This window comes from Pituophis catenifer, unplaced genomic scaffold (genome assembly GCF_029215685.1).
Source record: "Pituophis catenifer annectens isolate HBS135680 unplaced genomic scaffold, rPitCat1.0.hap2 SCAF_2, whole genome shotgun sequence".
In the NCBI taxonomy this organism is placed as follows: Eukaryota; Metazoa; Chordata; class Lepidosauria; order Squamata; family Colubridae; genus Pituophis; species Pituophis catenifer.
In genome coordinates, this window is record NW_027256882.1 from 28669506 (window position 1) to 28684488 (window position 14983).

A 14983-nucleotide genomic window follows, 5' to 3' on the forward strand; every position below is an offset into this window, starting at 1 on the left:
AGATGGGAAGCGATTAAGTTAAATAATAAATGAATTTAATAAGAAAAAGGTAATATAAAGCTCATTTCCCAACTCTTGCTCAGTGATGAGGACTCCACACATACAGTACGTTTCTAAGGCATTACAATTTTTAACTTGTAATCTGTCTCTTCTGCATTTTGCATCTCTGTGTCAGCTTCCCTTCCCTCCTCATTATAAATTTAGAATTTCCGTTTCAGATTCAGATTCACACAGGAGAGAAACCTTATAATTGTCCAGATTGTGGAAAAAATTTCATCAGAATTCCCACCTGGTGATAAAAAAGTTTGATTGGAATTTTGAACTGGTGATACAATAGAGGAGTCACACAGAAGAGAAACCGTACAAATCTTCAGTTTGTGGGAAAAGTTTCAGTCAGAATTCCAATCTGGTGATATACCAGAGGACTCACACAGGAGAGAAACCATATGAATGTCCAGTTTGTGGAAAAAAGTTTCATCAGAATTCCCACCTGGTGATACACCAGAAGATTCACACAGGAGAGAAAGCATATGAGTGTCTAGATTGTGGGAAAAAATTCTTTCAGAATTCAGACCTTATGATACACTAGAGAAGTCACACAGGTCAGAAACTGTAAGAGTGTGCAGACTGTTGGAAAGATTTTAGCACTAGGTCTAGTTTTATAAATCATGTACATAGAGTATACATACTGGGGAGAAACCATTCAAATGCCTTGATTGTGGATGGTGCATCACAAAAAATTCCTTATTGTGCACAAGGAAATTCACATTATTCAGGAGGTTGTAAGTTTAGAGAAGTTTGAAATTCATTTGTGGTGTCCCATTGGAAGTCCAGATGAAAAACTGATTACTTACTCTGTGGCCTGATTTTTGTTAGTTAAATGTCTCATCATGAGACATCAAGGATGAGAGACAAAAAATCAAAATGTTAATTCAACAAAGGCAAACTACATATCTGGCCATCAGCAGGAGTCAATGTATATTTACCTTAGCAGAAATAGTGCAATTTGCAAATTGAGCATTATAGAATATAGAAATGCAATATGCAGAGTTTCAGCCTTCTCTCTGGGTGTCGTCCAGATTTTAAAGCCAGAATTTCCCAGCCAGCATATCCTTTGCACAAAATGTCTGTGAGTCATAAGCAATGTGGCAGCGTGAAAGCTTCTGGTGCTTCCAGAAACTCAATGTTTCTGAGTGGTCCCAGTAAGCTGCTGAAGCTTCTAAAAAATACATTGTAAAAAAAATACGTACAGAGGTTGTAGCTTGAGCAGTAAAAACATTGTGGTTTTGATTATAGGGTTCTTAGGTTCATGAATAACTCCTGCTGTGATCTAGTCTTCTTAGAGATGCTGTCAAGGACCTTGGAGTATTCATCTCAAATGATCTAAGTGCTAGAGCTCACTGTAACAGCATTGCCAAAAAGGCATTAAGAGTTGTTAATCTAATCTTGCGAATCTTCTTCTCCAGTAACATTGTACTGCAAACTAGGGCATACAAAACCTTTGCTAGACCAATTCCCGAATACAGCTCATCTGGCTGGAATCCATATTGTATATCGGACATTAATACAATTGAGCAAGTCCAGAGGTATTTCATGAGAAGAATACTCCACTTCTCTGCTCCACTCCTTATGCCACCAGGCTTGTAATTTTGGGCTTGGCCAACCTAGAACTATGCCACCTACGGTCTGACCTAAGCGTAATCCACAAAATTATCTGCTACAACATCCTTCCTGTAAATGATTACTTCAGCTTCAACTGCAATAATACACAAGCAAACAATAGATACAAACTCAAGGTAAACTGCTCCAAGCTTGATTGCAGAAAATACGACTTCAGCAACAGTGGTCAATGCCTGGAACGCACTACCTGACTCTGTTGTTACATTCTCAAACCCCCATAACTTTAACCTTAAATTGTCTACTGTAGACTTCACACCATTCCTAAGAGGTCTGTAAGGGGCGTGCATAAGCGCACCAGCATGCCTACCGTCCCTGTCGTACTGTCCCCATTTATTCACATATTTCCTGTGTTCTTATCCATGTTTATACTTATATCTGTTATCTCGTACATGTTTGACAAACTAAATAAATAATTAAAATAAATAAATTTTTAAAAAAGTAAATCCATGAAGAGGCAGTAATCCATGAAGGGATCAAATATAGAGGGGAACATTATTTGTAGCAGCGAAAGTAATATTTTAGCTATGCAGATGGATTATCCTGATTTTGCTGGGATTGGAAGACATCAAAGAATTCCAAGATTGTTTATTTCACCAACACAATTCAAAAAGACAGGTTACAATTTTTTTTAGGTCACATTACAACTGATCCCTTTGAAGGATACTTGGTGACCAGGAGCAGATCAGAACTGGTGTATGGAGAAACCAAGATGTAACTCAGTGGCCTGTCTAGATAATCACTGGGGACTTTCCATGACTGGGTGGAGAACACAAACTGTATCTCCCTGCTGTTAGCCCAGCACTGTCATTCGCCCCTCCCTTATGCCCAGAAGCCCCAGTGCACAGACTAAAGAAAATATCTTGGGAGATATGCAAACTCCATTACTAAAGAGATGAGGGGAAAACATCTCCCCAAGTCCACAGTATATGGATCCTATTGTGAAGAGACTCACAGAAAAACCTCTCTAATTCAGAGGAGTATAAGAAGGTGGGAGAAGGTACAAGGAAGATACTTGTGTCAGGGAATTGTGCAGCCTGTGTCCAAATGGAGTCAGAGATGCTGACAAGAACTTGTGGCTTTATATAAATTACTACATTTACAGTAAATAAGAGAGGCAAACAGGAGCATAGTGAGGTAAAATCAACACGGCAGGAACATCATCAGATAAAACAGAGCACACAGGGCAAAAAGGCGGGAAACAAGGAAACTCCCCCTTTTCACTCAAGGCAGCCAATCACAGTTCAGATTGCCTCATGCAGTAGCCAGCTCTCTTCAATCAATCAGCTGTAATGGTGTGTTCTGACTCTTTACACAACTCCCACTGTTCCAGTTATAAATTTAAACATCTTGACACCCCTCAAATTTATAGTTGGACAGCATTTTAACCATGTTGTTTCACAAGATCCTTTCTTTTAGAACTACCAAAAGACAAAAATAAAAAATAAAAACCTAAGAAGTAACTGGGTTTTTGAAACAAAGACCATTTTGCAAGTTAATCATATTTTATGCATTTTAATAAATAACATCAAGCTAATCTTTTGCCAATTCAAAAATGAATTATGTGGTGTGTGAGTGGTCTGTTCTAGAGAGAGGGAATGATTGGAATTGTGCTGGTCACAAACTAAAGTGGAAATTATAAGTGACAAGTGATATGCGTGCCTTGGCTATCTCTTCTGCTTATTTCTCTCACAAAGCATCCCTTTTCTTATTGGCCCTACTATATTGCTAGCTTGTTTTCCTCTGATGTGACAATCCCAATCTCACAGGTGGCATCACCCCTGCCCACCATGGTTGCCCCTGGCCCCTTTTGCCTGGAGCCATCACCAGGGAAGGGAAGGGAGATTTTACTGTATCCTTCCCCTGGAGTAGGGTGGGAATGGAGATTTTACAGTATCCTTCCCCTGCCACACCCACCAAGCCATGCCACGCCCACCAAGCCACACCCACAGAACCGGTAGTAAAAAATTTTGAAACCCACCACTGCAAGAAAACCCCCAGAAGGCAAGAAAGGGGGACAGCATGTATCCATATGAGGATAAAACTAATAATTTATGTCAAATTATGTACTTAAGAGTTAAGTGCAGAGCAGAAATAAATATTAATTGAATTTCAATATAGATAGAAGAAAGAAACATTAAAACTAACACAAAGGAAATAGCAAAACACCCAAAACAAATCTTACAATAACAAAGATAAATTAGACCCTCAAAACTTACTATGTATCTAACAAAATTGAGCAAACTAAAAGGTAATCCAATGCCAGAGGAGATGGTCCATGGGGCCAGGCCAGAAGCCACCAGTCCCCAATCAGAGAAACACTCATTTCCTTAGAAGAAAAGTCCGAAATTCAGATAGAAAGATGAAAAAGATATGTTATCTGGAGAGTAAGGACCAGCCAATTGCAAAGATCTTGGACTGGAACTTGAAAGCTGCAGACTTGAATTTGCTATCGGAGCAGCAGGTACAGCTCAAGGGGTACATTTTTTGGGGAGGAAGAAGATCTGGTTTGGTGTAGTTGTGAAGGCACCAGATTAGAAACAAGGAAACGCTCAGTCCCAGTTCCCCCTGCCAGTCCTCTCAGGCTTAAGAAACTGGAAAGGGTGAAACTACTTCCAAAACCCCTTGCCAAGGAAACTGCAAGGCCAGACATCAGTTCTAAGCTAAAGGCACCAAAAACAAATATCCAGGATAAATCTCAAGGGCCCTGGATGGAAAGCCACGAGTTCTAATTCAGTGTTAGGTTAAGCATGAAGAAGCTTTCTATGAGCTATGGAATATTGAGAGGCAAAAAGTATATCTCGGTAGGTAAGAAGGTTGTCTGGGGGAGACATTTGCCCTGTAAATTACAGCATGCTACCCAGGAAGTGCTTTGTACGCCATATTGAATTCCTGAATGAAAAGATAATCAATAAAATACAGATAGTCCTCAACTCAGAACAGTTCATTTAATGATTGTTCAAAGTTACAACAGCACTGAAAAAAGTGACTCATGACCTTTTTTCATACTTATGATCTTTGCAGCATCTCCATGGTCACGTGATTTACAATTGGATGCATGACAGCTGACTCATATTTATGACAGTTGAAGTGTCCTGGAGTCACGTGATCCACCTTTCTGACCTTCTAACAAGCAAAGTCAATGGGGAATCTGGATTCACTTAACAACCATGTTACTAATTTAATAACTGCAGTGATTCACTTAACAAATTTGGCAAGAAGAGTCATAAAATGGGGCAAAACTTGCTTAACCAATTTCTCACTTAGCAATGTAAATTTTGGGCTCAGTTGTGGTTGTAAGTTGAGGATTATCTGTATATGTTGAGGTTATTATATTTCAACTTCCTCCATACAACAAAGCTTTGATCCGATAGCTAAAAGGCCACTATCATCATCCAAACCTTACTAGATCGCCATTAAAAATGGCAGCGTAGGGTGTCGCTGTAAAAAAGTTAGCCTGGTAATCAATCAGCCATATGTTTTGGTAGGATATTATATTCTTCCTTTTAAAAAAAAAAAAAAAGTATTTTAGAAATATTTCTTCTACTCTGGATTGACAATTGTCCCCTCTTTCTTAGCCCCCATTTTCTAAGCCCTGCTGCATATTTTCCTCTTTCTGTGAGGTTCGCCTGATTCGCCAGTTGCGTCCCTTTCTGGATCGGGACTCGTTAAATATGGTCACTCATGCCCTCGTCACTTCCCGCCTGGACTACTGCAATGCTCTCTACATGGGGCTCCCCTTGAGGAGCACCTGGAGGCTCTAGCTGGTCCAGAATGTGGCCACACGGGTGGTTATGGGCGCGATGGGGCACACCCATGTGACCCCCCCCTGCGCGAGCTGCACTAGCTCCCAGTGGTCTATCGGGTGCGCTTCAAGGTTTTGGTTACCACCTTTAGAGCGCTCCATGGCTTAGGACCGGGGTATCTACGAGACGGCCTTCTGCCACCAGTAGCCTCTCACCACCAGTACGCTCCCATAGAGAGGGGCTCCTCAGGGTGCCGTCAGCCAAACAATGTCGACTGGCGGCCCCCCAGGGGGAGAGCCTTCTCTGTGGGGGCACCCGCCATCTGGAACGAGCTCCCCCCAGAGATATGGAGGATCCCGGACCTGCGCGCTTTCCGCCGTGCCATCAAAACATTTCTTTTCCAGCAGGCCGGCCTGGCCTAACCTCTCTTTTAAACTGTTTTTTAAAACTTTTAAAATTTTTAAATTTTAAATTTGTCTTATGAATTTGGGGTGCTTTAATTTCATTTTCTGGGCCAATTATTTAATTGTATTTTAATGGTTTTTTAACATTTGTATTATATGTATTTTATTTGGCTGTTCACCACCCTGAGTCCTTGGGGAGTAGGGCAGTATACAAATTCAAAAAATTTAATTTTTTTAAAAAAAATTAAAAAAAATGGAGACTTGCCTGCAAGTAAATTTACAGAATTTACACATGGCATTTAACTTTTAGCAGATATACAATTTCCTCCTTCAGGAATAAAGCTTCATGCAGGGTGCTCTTGGATGCAGCCCTGGGCAACAGGAGTGAAGCTGGCTCCCCTGGAACATCTTGCCTGATGGTGTTGCCATGTCCTAAATCCTTGGGAGCCACATTAAATAAGTTATAAAGTTTTAGGGTATAGAGAGGCTTTGATCTCCACTGACAGACACCCCCAAGAAAACTTATTCTGTAATTCTGTAAAAAAAATGTCATTAATTTTTAGGGCTCAGGCCATAACTAATCTTCGTAAGATTAAGTAGCATCACATTTCACTATTTCACTTGGCTCAGTTGCAGAAGTCTGTTGCTAGAAGTCAAAAACGACTTGATAGCTTTAATCAGTGAAAACATCTTTGCAGATCCCTTAAATAGAGATGGGACAAGTGGTTCCTATCCGGAGATGGAGATCAAGGGGAGAAAAACTGACACTACAGTAGGCTGGCTCTGTGGTTGCGCTTAAGGAGTTAAAACCATTGAGTACTGTATTGCAAGAAAGGATGGGAGGAGAAGCACAGAGCAACTTTCTCTTCCTGATCACTCAATGGGAGGAAGGTGGTGTGCAGAGTGGCTTTTGTGCTCTTCCCAGGGTGGAAGTAGCAGCTGAAAGGTGAGTTGAGGGCAGGTGGGAGGAGAATCCGAGAGCAACTCAGGCTGTTTGGTTCCCTCCATGGCCTGGAAGCGGAGAAGCAACTGGGCTGAAGCCTCTCAGCTGCTGCTGCTGCAGGTTCCTTCCCTCCCCAAATGGAAGCCCACTGGTGCTGCAGGCTGGGAAACTGGTGGCTGCAATTTCTGCGGGTGGGAAGATTGAAAAAGTCTCCTTCAAATGCAGGTTGAGTCTTTGGGGCTGGTTTCCCTCCAGAGGGAGCTCCATCACTGGAGGTTTGGAAGAGAGCTGGAAAAAACCTTGGAGGTCTTAATGACGTCTCAGACAAATGGCTGTCCCGTCGGTTTAAAAGCCACCAGCAATGGAGCCCCCACAACCTCTGGAGGGAAGCCATTCCCAAAGAATCAACCTTCACTCAAAAGAGACTTTTTCAATCTTCCAGGCAGCAGAAAATTGCAGCCATTCCGTTCCACTGGCTAATTGTTCTCACTGATGGGATTTTTCCTTAATTCCAGGTTTTTTTCTCTCCTTGATTAGTTTCCATGCATTTCTTCTTGTCTTGTCCTTCTGGTGCTTTGGAAAAGAAGTTGACCCTTCAAGTATTGGAACACTGCTATCATGTCACCCCTAGTCCTTCCTTTCACTAGACGATTCATTCCCAATTACTGCAACCCACTAATTATCCCTCCTGCTCTTCTCTGCGCTCTTTATAGAGTCTCCACGCCTGTTTTATATTGTGATGAAAAGTGGTTGCAGTAATCCAAGTGTGATCTTAATTTAAAGCATTATAAATTGGTACTAATACTTCATGTGATCTCGATTCTATCCCTCTGTTCAGGCAGGCAGAGTTTCTCAGGCTTCTTGAGTTGTTTTCCCATTGAATGATTGATTGATTGATTGATTGATTGATTGATTGATTTGTTCAATTTATATGCCACCCTTGTCTGGAGACTCAGGGCGGCTTACAATGTGTTAAGCAATAGCCTTCATACTTTTGTATATACCTGCTTAGTAGGGCTTTTGGCCCCCTCTAAGCGGTATTCTTTTTTATACAAAGTTAGCTTATTGCCCCCACAATCTGGGTCCTCATTTTACCTACCTCAAAAGGATGGAAGGCTGAGTCAACCTTGAGCCTGGTGAGATTTGAACTTGCAGTAATTGCAGGCAGCTGGTGCTAGTTAACAGCACTTTAGTCTGCTGAGCCACCAAGGCTCTTTACATCAGACAATTGAACAAGTTGCTGTATCAGATTGTGGAAAAGAAGGGGATGGATCCAGCTGAAGTAGAACAGGCCAGGATGGAGCAGCTTTATGCTCAGACCCAGTCTGGAATCAGCTAAAGATTCTGGCTGCAGGGAACATCTGGGGGTATCATAAGCTCATAAAGAGTTATGGCAACAGAGGTGGTGGAGGAAGTCAAAGAGGCAACAGCTGATCTGCCACCAAAATGGCCTCCAGGTGCAGAATTGAGGAAAACAAGATGACGATGCCTGGCTCACCACTATGGAAGCCAAAATATCCCATCTAACAGAGATGATGACCTCGTGGATGACAATGGGTGGTTTGCCTTTGAATGGAAGCCCAGCTGGGCTGATCAATGAGAAGATGGGCTCTTATGTTTCAGTTGAGCAGCCACCGAGGCCAGTGATCTGTTATAACTGTGGTGGTGCAGGGCACTACATGAGTACTTGTACAAAACCTCACAAACTACGAAGTCCAGTGCAGCTAGGAAATTAAAAAGGGCCCTCAGTGACAGGAGTGATGGGAGCATCTCCCTTAGCAAAGCGCTCCCATACCCAAGGACATAGCGAGGTCAAAGTGACGAGGCTCTGGCAACAGCCTTCAGAGACTCACAAGATTATCCAAGCACAGACTGTCAGACCAGATGCTGCGTCTCTTACTACAATGATTCCTAAACGGTGGGCCCTTCTCCAATGGTGCTGGTGCAAATGGAAGGCATCTACACTAGGGGTCTCTTGGATTCAGGTGTACAAGTGACATTACTGTACCAGAATTTCTATGACAGGCATCTGAGGCACATACTCATACAAAATTAGATGATTTGAAGATTTGGGGCATTGGAACAAAGAAGTTCCCATATAATGGGTATCTATCTATCCAGCTAACATTTGTTGTTGGATATGCTGAAACCTTTGACACCCTGGCCATTGTTTGTACCTGCCTCCCGGGAATTAGCCAGGGCTCCCTGATTGTGGGGACAAATACCAATTTAGTTAGATGTCTGCTCACCCCAATTGTCCCAGCAGGAGATGACTTGGTGATGGGGGAGATTCATCCTGCACTGCAGACAGTACACTGACACCTGGTGCAAGAGCCACAGGCTCTTGCAGAAGGTGTGGGACGATTGTGGAAAATGGACCAGGTGAAGAGAGTACTACAACCAGGGGAGGTAGCATGTCTACGGACATCCAAGATGGACTGGGAGGAGCCTGGGCCTTACTTGAAACTAACCCCAGAAGACAGAATTTTGGACTGGAGATAATCCCAGAGGTGGTCTCCACAAAGGCCTTGCGGCAGGCCAAAAGATAGATTTTGGTCGGAGTTTGAAATGTTACCAACTTCCCTGTGAGGTTGAAGGACCAGATGAAGAACACACAACTTTCCCAAGAGTAGCGGGAGAGGGCTAGAGACCAATTTTGGAGGTGGCGACATCTGTTCTCAAAAAATGAATTTGACATTGGGTGTGTTAGGAGTGCTCAACATCTTATTCTTCTACAGGAACATAAGCCTTTCTGAGAAGGGTTTCGGCAAATTCCCTTAAGTGACTTAGATGACCTCAGAGAACATCTAACAGAGTTGAAGAGAACTGGGGTCATCCAAGAATCTCCAGGTCCCTATGCTTCTCCCATAGTATTAGTCTGGAAGAATGGATCCCTGAGAATGTGCATAGATTACTGTACCCTCAATTGGAGGATCATTCCAGATCAGTACACTACTCCTCAGATCGAAGATGCCCTGCATTGTTTATTGGGAGGAAAGTGGTTCAGTGCACTAGATTTGAGAAGTGGCTACCACTAGATTCCCATGTATCCAGATGATAGAGAGAAAACTGCTTTCATCTGCCCCTTGGGGTTCTATGAATTCATTTGGATGCCCCAAGGGTTATCAGGGCCTCTGGCAACCTTTCAGAGACTCATGGAGCAGACAGTGGTAGATATGAACTTGATAGAGGTGCTAATGTACCTAGACGATATCATTGTCAATGATTAGATATCATTTGATGAGACTCTTAAACAACATGAGGAACACTTGGAGAAGGTTCTGACCAGTCTCCATGAAGGAGGGTTGAAGCTGTCATTAGAGAAATGCCAATTTTCTCAACCATCTGTTGATAAAACCATGACCATACATACTTTGGTCATGTTGTCTCTGCCGGAGGGATATCAACTGACCCCACAAAATTGGAGGCTGTCACTTCCTAGCCAAGACCCAAAATGTGGCTAAGCTGTGATCATTTCTAGGATTCTGCTCATACTATCGGAGATTTGTCAAAGGGTTTGCAAAGATAGCCTGTCCCCTCAATAATTTGTTGAAGAATGAGGAGGCAGAGGATGTGTCTGTTTGGTCACCTCCATCAGAAGAAGGGACCCAGGAAGTCTCAGAAGTCAATTCAGGCAATGGATTAAGCAGTGCAAGCAGGCCTTCGACCAACTGAAAGGAGACTCACAAATGCCTGTCTTGGCCTACACAGACCCGAACCGGCCATATGAACTACATGTTGATGCCAGTCGGGATGGTCTTGGAGGGAGTACTATATCAGGAACATGATGGACACCTGAGGCCTGTCGCATACATCAGAGGCCTCACTTCAGCAACACTCAACACCAACACTCCCTTGTACAAAAAGTCATGCAGCACCTCATTGATCAATTGATGAACACCAGGGAGGCCCCCTATAAGCCAAAAGGGAGCACCTTAAACTGGAAACATCCCAGGGGGCAATTAAATGCTGTTTTCCATTCATCGCCCTCCTTGATTTGCACCCTGTAATAAGCTTCCTGCAAGCCTAACAGTGAAGATTTATCCTTTGGCTTAGATGTGCCAACATGTCCTTCATCAGCGGCAATGGGTAGACATTTTCTATATACACCGCTTTTAGCCCCCTATAATCAACGCATAGATGAAGAGTCCCATCTAACTTTTCCTGGAACAAAACTGGGGCTGCCACTCGTCACCTTACTGGTTGGATAAATCCATGTTTTAAGTTCTTGTCTATGAAGGTTCGAAGCTCTCCTAGCTCGCGTGGAATCATTGAGTAAAGTTTAGGCTTCAGGAGAATTCTCCAGGAAGAATTTCAATACTGCAGTCCATGGAGCAATGGGGCAGGAGTGCATCAGAACCTTTCTCACTAAACACATCTCTCAAGTCCCAGTACTCCTTTGGGATTTTGGATTCACTTATTGAGTGGTCCCGAGCTGCTGCCCACAGCTCCCTTTGCCCTTTGTTTCTCTCACCGCTGGTTTTGAGATCTTTTCCTCTTCCTTGGCCACTTTCTTTCGAATCTTCAAAAGCCCCCTTCTCCAATTCACTTCAGGGTTCCATTTCCGCAGCCAAGACAGTCCAAGTAGGAGGGACCTCTCCATTCCTGGTGCCACTATAAAATTCAGAGTCTATTTATGCTTTCCCATTCTCATCTCTACTGGTTCAGTTATAAAGTGAGCTGGGTCCCTTCCAGCTACAGTTCCATCTAGCTGGCAAAAAGCTATGGGCATTCTCAGCCATTTGAGTCTCACTCCCAGCTTTTCAATGACTTCAGGGCTGACTGGATCTAGTGCAGCCCGAGTCCAATAAAGCCAGCATCCTTCCTTGGGCCCCTGAAGAGGGCACCACTAACTCCACAGGGAAGTTAGAGGGGTCACCTGCCGACTTACTCAGGAATCATCATCGCCGTCGCTGTTAGCCTCACCCGAGTTGGTTGGAGTTCCCAACCCCTCAGAGCCAGGAGGGGTGAACTCTACGACCTCCAGACCTTTCAGCACTGTCTCTCAGGTCCTTGAAAATGGTTTTGTTGCCTCCTCCCTTGGGATTGCTGTGGTGCTGAGGTTGGGTCTGCTGGATTGATATGCTGCAACTTGATGCCTCCTCCCCCCACATCTGAGGCACACTGTGCTCCTGGGGTGTTTCTTACAAGTGGGAAGAACTCACCTTGTCTGCTGGTCCCCCAGGATCAGTCCTGGGCAAGGTTGATCTCCACTTCTGCTGTCAACACATACCAGCATTGTAGGGTTTGTGGAGCCCTGTGCAAGATGCAGGTGTGGTAGATGTCATCATTGAGGCCATCTTTGAAACACTCAATGAGGATGTTTTTGGACCATGCGGCCAGCCTGCATGCCAACTCTCGAAACTCCTGGGTATATGTGTGCACTGACCGTCGCTCTTGGGTGATGGTCTTTATCTAGATCCTAGCCTTGCATTCAACCAGTGGGTCCCAAAAACCGTTGGCAAAGGGCTGCCATAAAGTGGTCATAGTTCTGCAGTTGGGGGCATTGCCATTGTGGAAAGAGACCATCCACTCCACTGCTACCCCCTCCAGGGCCATGGTTACTCATCTTATCCAGGCTTCTGCCGTCTCCAATTCGGCCCCATACTCCTGCATGTAGTTCCAGAGTTGCACCAGGAAGAACCCCAATTGCTCAGGATCTTTCCCATATTTAACACCCAACACTGGAACCTTTGGGGCCTGGGGCCTTCGAGAAATGGTCTCTGCAGGCTGAGTGGCTTGTGCAGCTTGGTCTGGGGCAACCCAGGGACCTTGAGAAGCTGCTTGTGCAAGAGGCTCTTGGGCTCTTTGACTCCCCCTAACCTGTTATATCAGGAACAGGGCCTGGTTCAGCATGGCTTCCTCTGGGCTTCTCTCCAGGGGGGATCTTCCCTTTGCCCTACGCCCCTCGCCCACCTGAGCCTGATAGGCTTCTCACTGAAGTCCAGCTCCTCTTGCCAACCAGCCACATGAATACCATCATATCATGTGACCTGCTGGGAAAATACTCACCCCACCACGTGACTTGTCTGCTGAGAGGAGACTGACCACCATGACACTATGTGACCCAGGCCAGTAGAGATGCCTGAGCAAGGGACCAGTGTGGACCAGCGGCCATACTAAGAGAGCCAGGAGATCCCGGACTCCACTGGCCCTTTCCAGGGTAGCACTACACTTGTATTAACCAGGTGCTTAATCCAGCACTTTCTAAAAAATAGCTATTGAGGACCTTTTGGTATCTTTGGTTGCACAGGTAGTCCTCACTTACCACTTCTTCCCTGAGCTTCAAAGTTACTATGGCACAGTAGAAGCAGATGTGCACCTGGTCCACAAAATTTGTGGTAATCCTAGCACTTGTTTAGTGACCGCATGTCAGCAGTGAGTGTGATTTTGAAGGTGCAGGAAAAGGAGTTACACCAACTCGGGTTCTGCCAATAGTTGCGCAATTATGATGGCAGCAACATCCCACACTCATGATCCCAATTTGTGACCTCCCCAGCTAGCTTCTGACAAGCAAAATTGTTGGGTATGCTGCAGAGGTGGGTTTCAGCAGGTTCTGAGCAGTTCTGGAGAACCGGTAGCAGAAATTTTGAGTCGTTAGGACAGTGGTCGGCAAACCATGGCTCGCGAGCCACATGCGGCTCTTTGGCTTCTTGAGTGTGGCTCTTCCACACTCGTGATGCCCTGGCCAGCTGTGGCTGAGCCAGGAGTGTACGCACGCGCAGGGAGACCCTCCTCAAGCGAGCGCCGAAGCTCAGGAAAGGTGTGCGCAGGGTGGGCAACGGTTTGCTTAAGGAGGGTCTCCCCACATGTGCACATGCTCCTGGCTCAGCCACAGCCGGGAGCATGCGCTCTGAAGAGCTCCTGTGAGAAGTGGCACGGTGGAGTAACGAGACCCCTCCTGCTCACCCAAACGCCGGGCTCTTGCCCAGGTACGGAGGTGGAGAAAGAAGAGACGGAATAAGGCTACCAAGAAAGCGTCTACTACAGCTAACCTCCTCCGCCAAGAAGCCGAACTGTGAAACCGGAAGTTTAGCGAAGCGGATTAGAATGACGCCGCAGGAGGAACTCCCTGTCCCATCCTGTTAAGACCCTCCTAATTGAGCAGCTGCTCACCCCGCAGGTGCCTTTGCTGTGCTTTGGTGCTCGTTTGGGAAAGGTCTCCCCACCCATGCACAAGCTCCTGGCTCAGCCACAGCCATCCAGAACATCACAAGAGGAGGGGGAGGAGGAGGACGGTCACCCGAAGGGAGGGGGAGAGACAGAGAGAGAGAGAGATGGGGGGAGAGAGAGAGACATAGAGACACATACAGAGTGATATATAGAGAGGGGTGAGAGAAGGGAAGAGAGGGAGAGATACAGAGGGAGAGAGACATGGAGGGAGAGAGGGGGAGATAGGAAGAGGGGAAGAGAGACAAAATGGTTTTGTGGCTGGCTAGGCATGTCTAGGAGGGTCATGTGACTGGGTGAGTGAGTGACATCGAGTTGGCCACGCCCAGCCAGGTTTTGTGGCTCCGGTGTGTTTTTTTTCTGTGGGAAACGGGTCCAAGTGGCTCTTTGAGTGTTTAAGTTTGCCAACCCCTGAGTTAGGAGAACTGGTAAATATCACCTCTTCGCCCCCATCTATTCTCTGCCTCCTGAGTCCTAGCTGATCAGGAGGAAATGGGGATTTTGCAGTGACCTTCCCCTGGAGTGGGGAGGGAATGGAGATTTTACAGTATCCTTCCCCTGCCACGCTCACCAAGCCACACCCACCAATCCACACCAACTGAACCGGTAGTAAAAAAATTTGAAACCAACCATTGGTATGCTGGCAGCAGGCTTTCAGCATAATTTCATCAATTAAAGCCTCAACATCTCTAAATTTAGCTCAGAAGATTTGACTGTAACCATTTTGGGACATTTTATCAGGCTTGAAATATTCTCCATGTATATCTGTATTTCTCTCTGTAGGGATGTCTGCAATGATAAAATCTATCCCCAGCACTTCAAGATATAATTGATGATAGTCCTTTGCATTGCTAAGAATTTATGATTGACCCAACTAAACAACTGAATTTGTTTGAATGCTTATTTGAACATGGACCTCAGTAGTATTCCATGTGTCAAATGAATCATAAATAAGATAAGAGACTATTCATGCATTGGGGCATGTTTGCTTTTTCATTGTAATATGTTATTTTTTCCTTTTTCACATCATCTCTAACCATTTT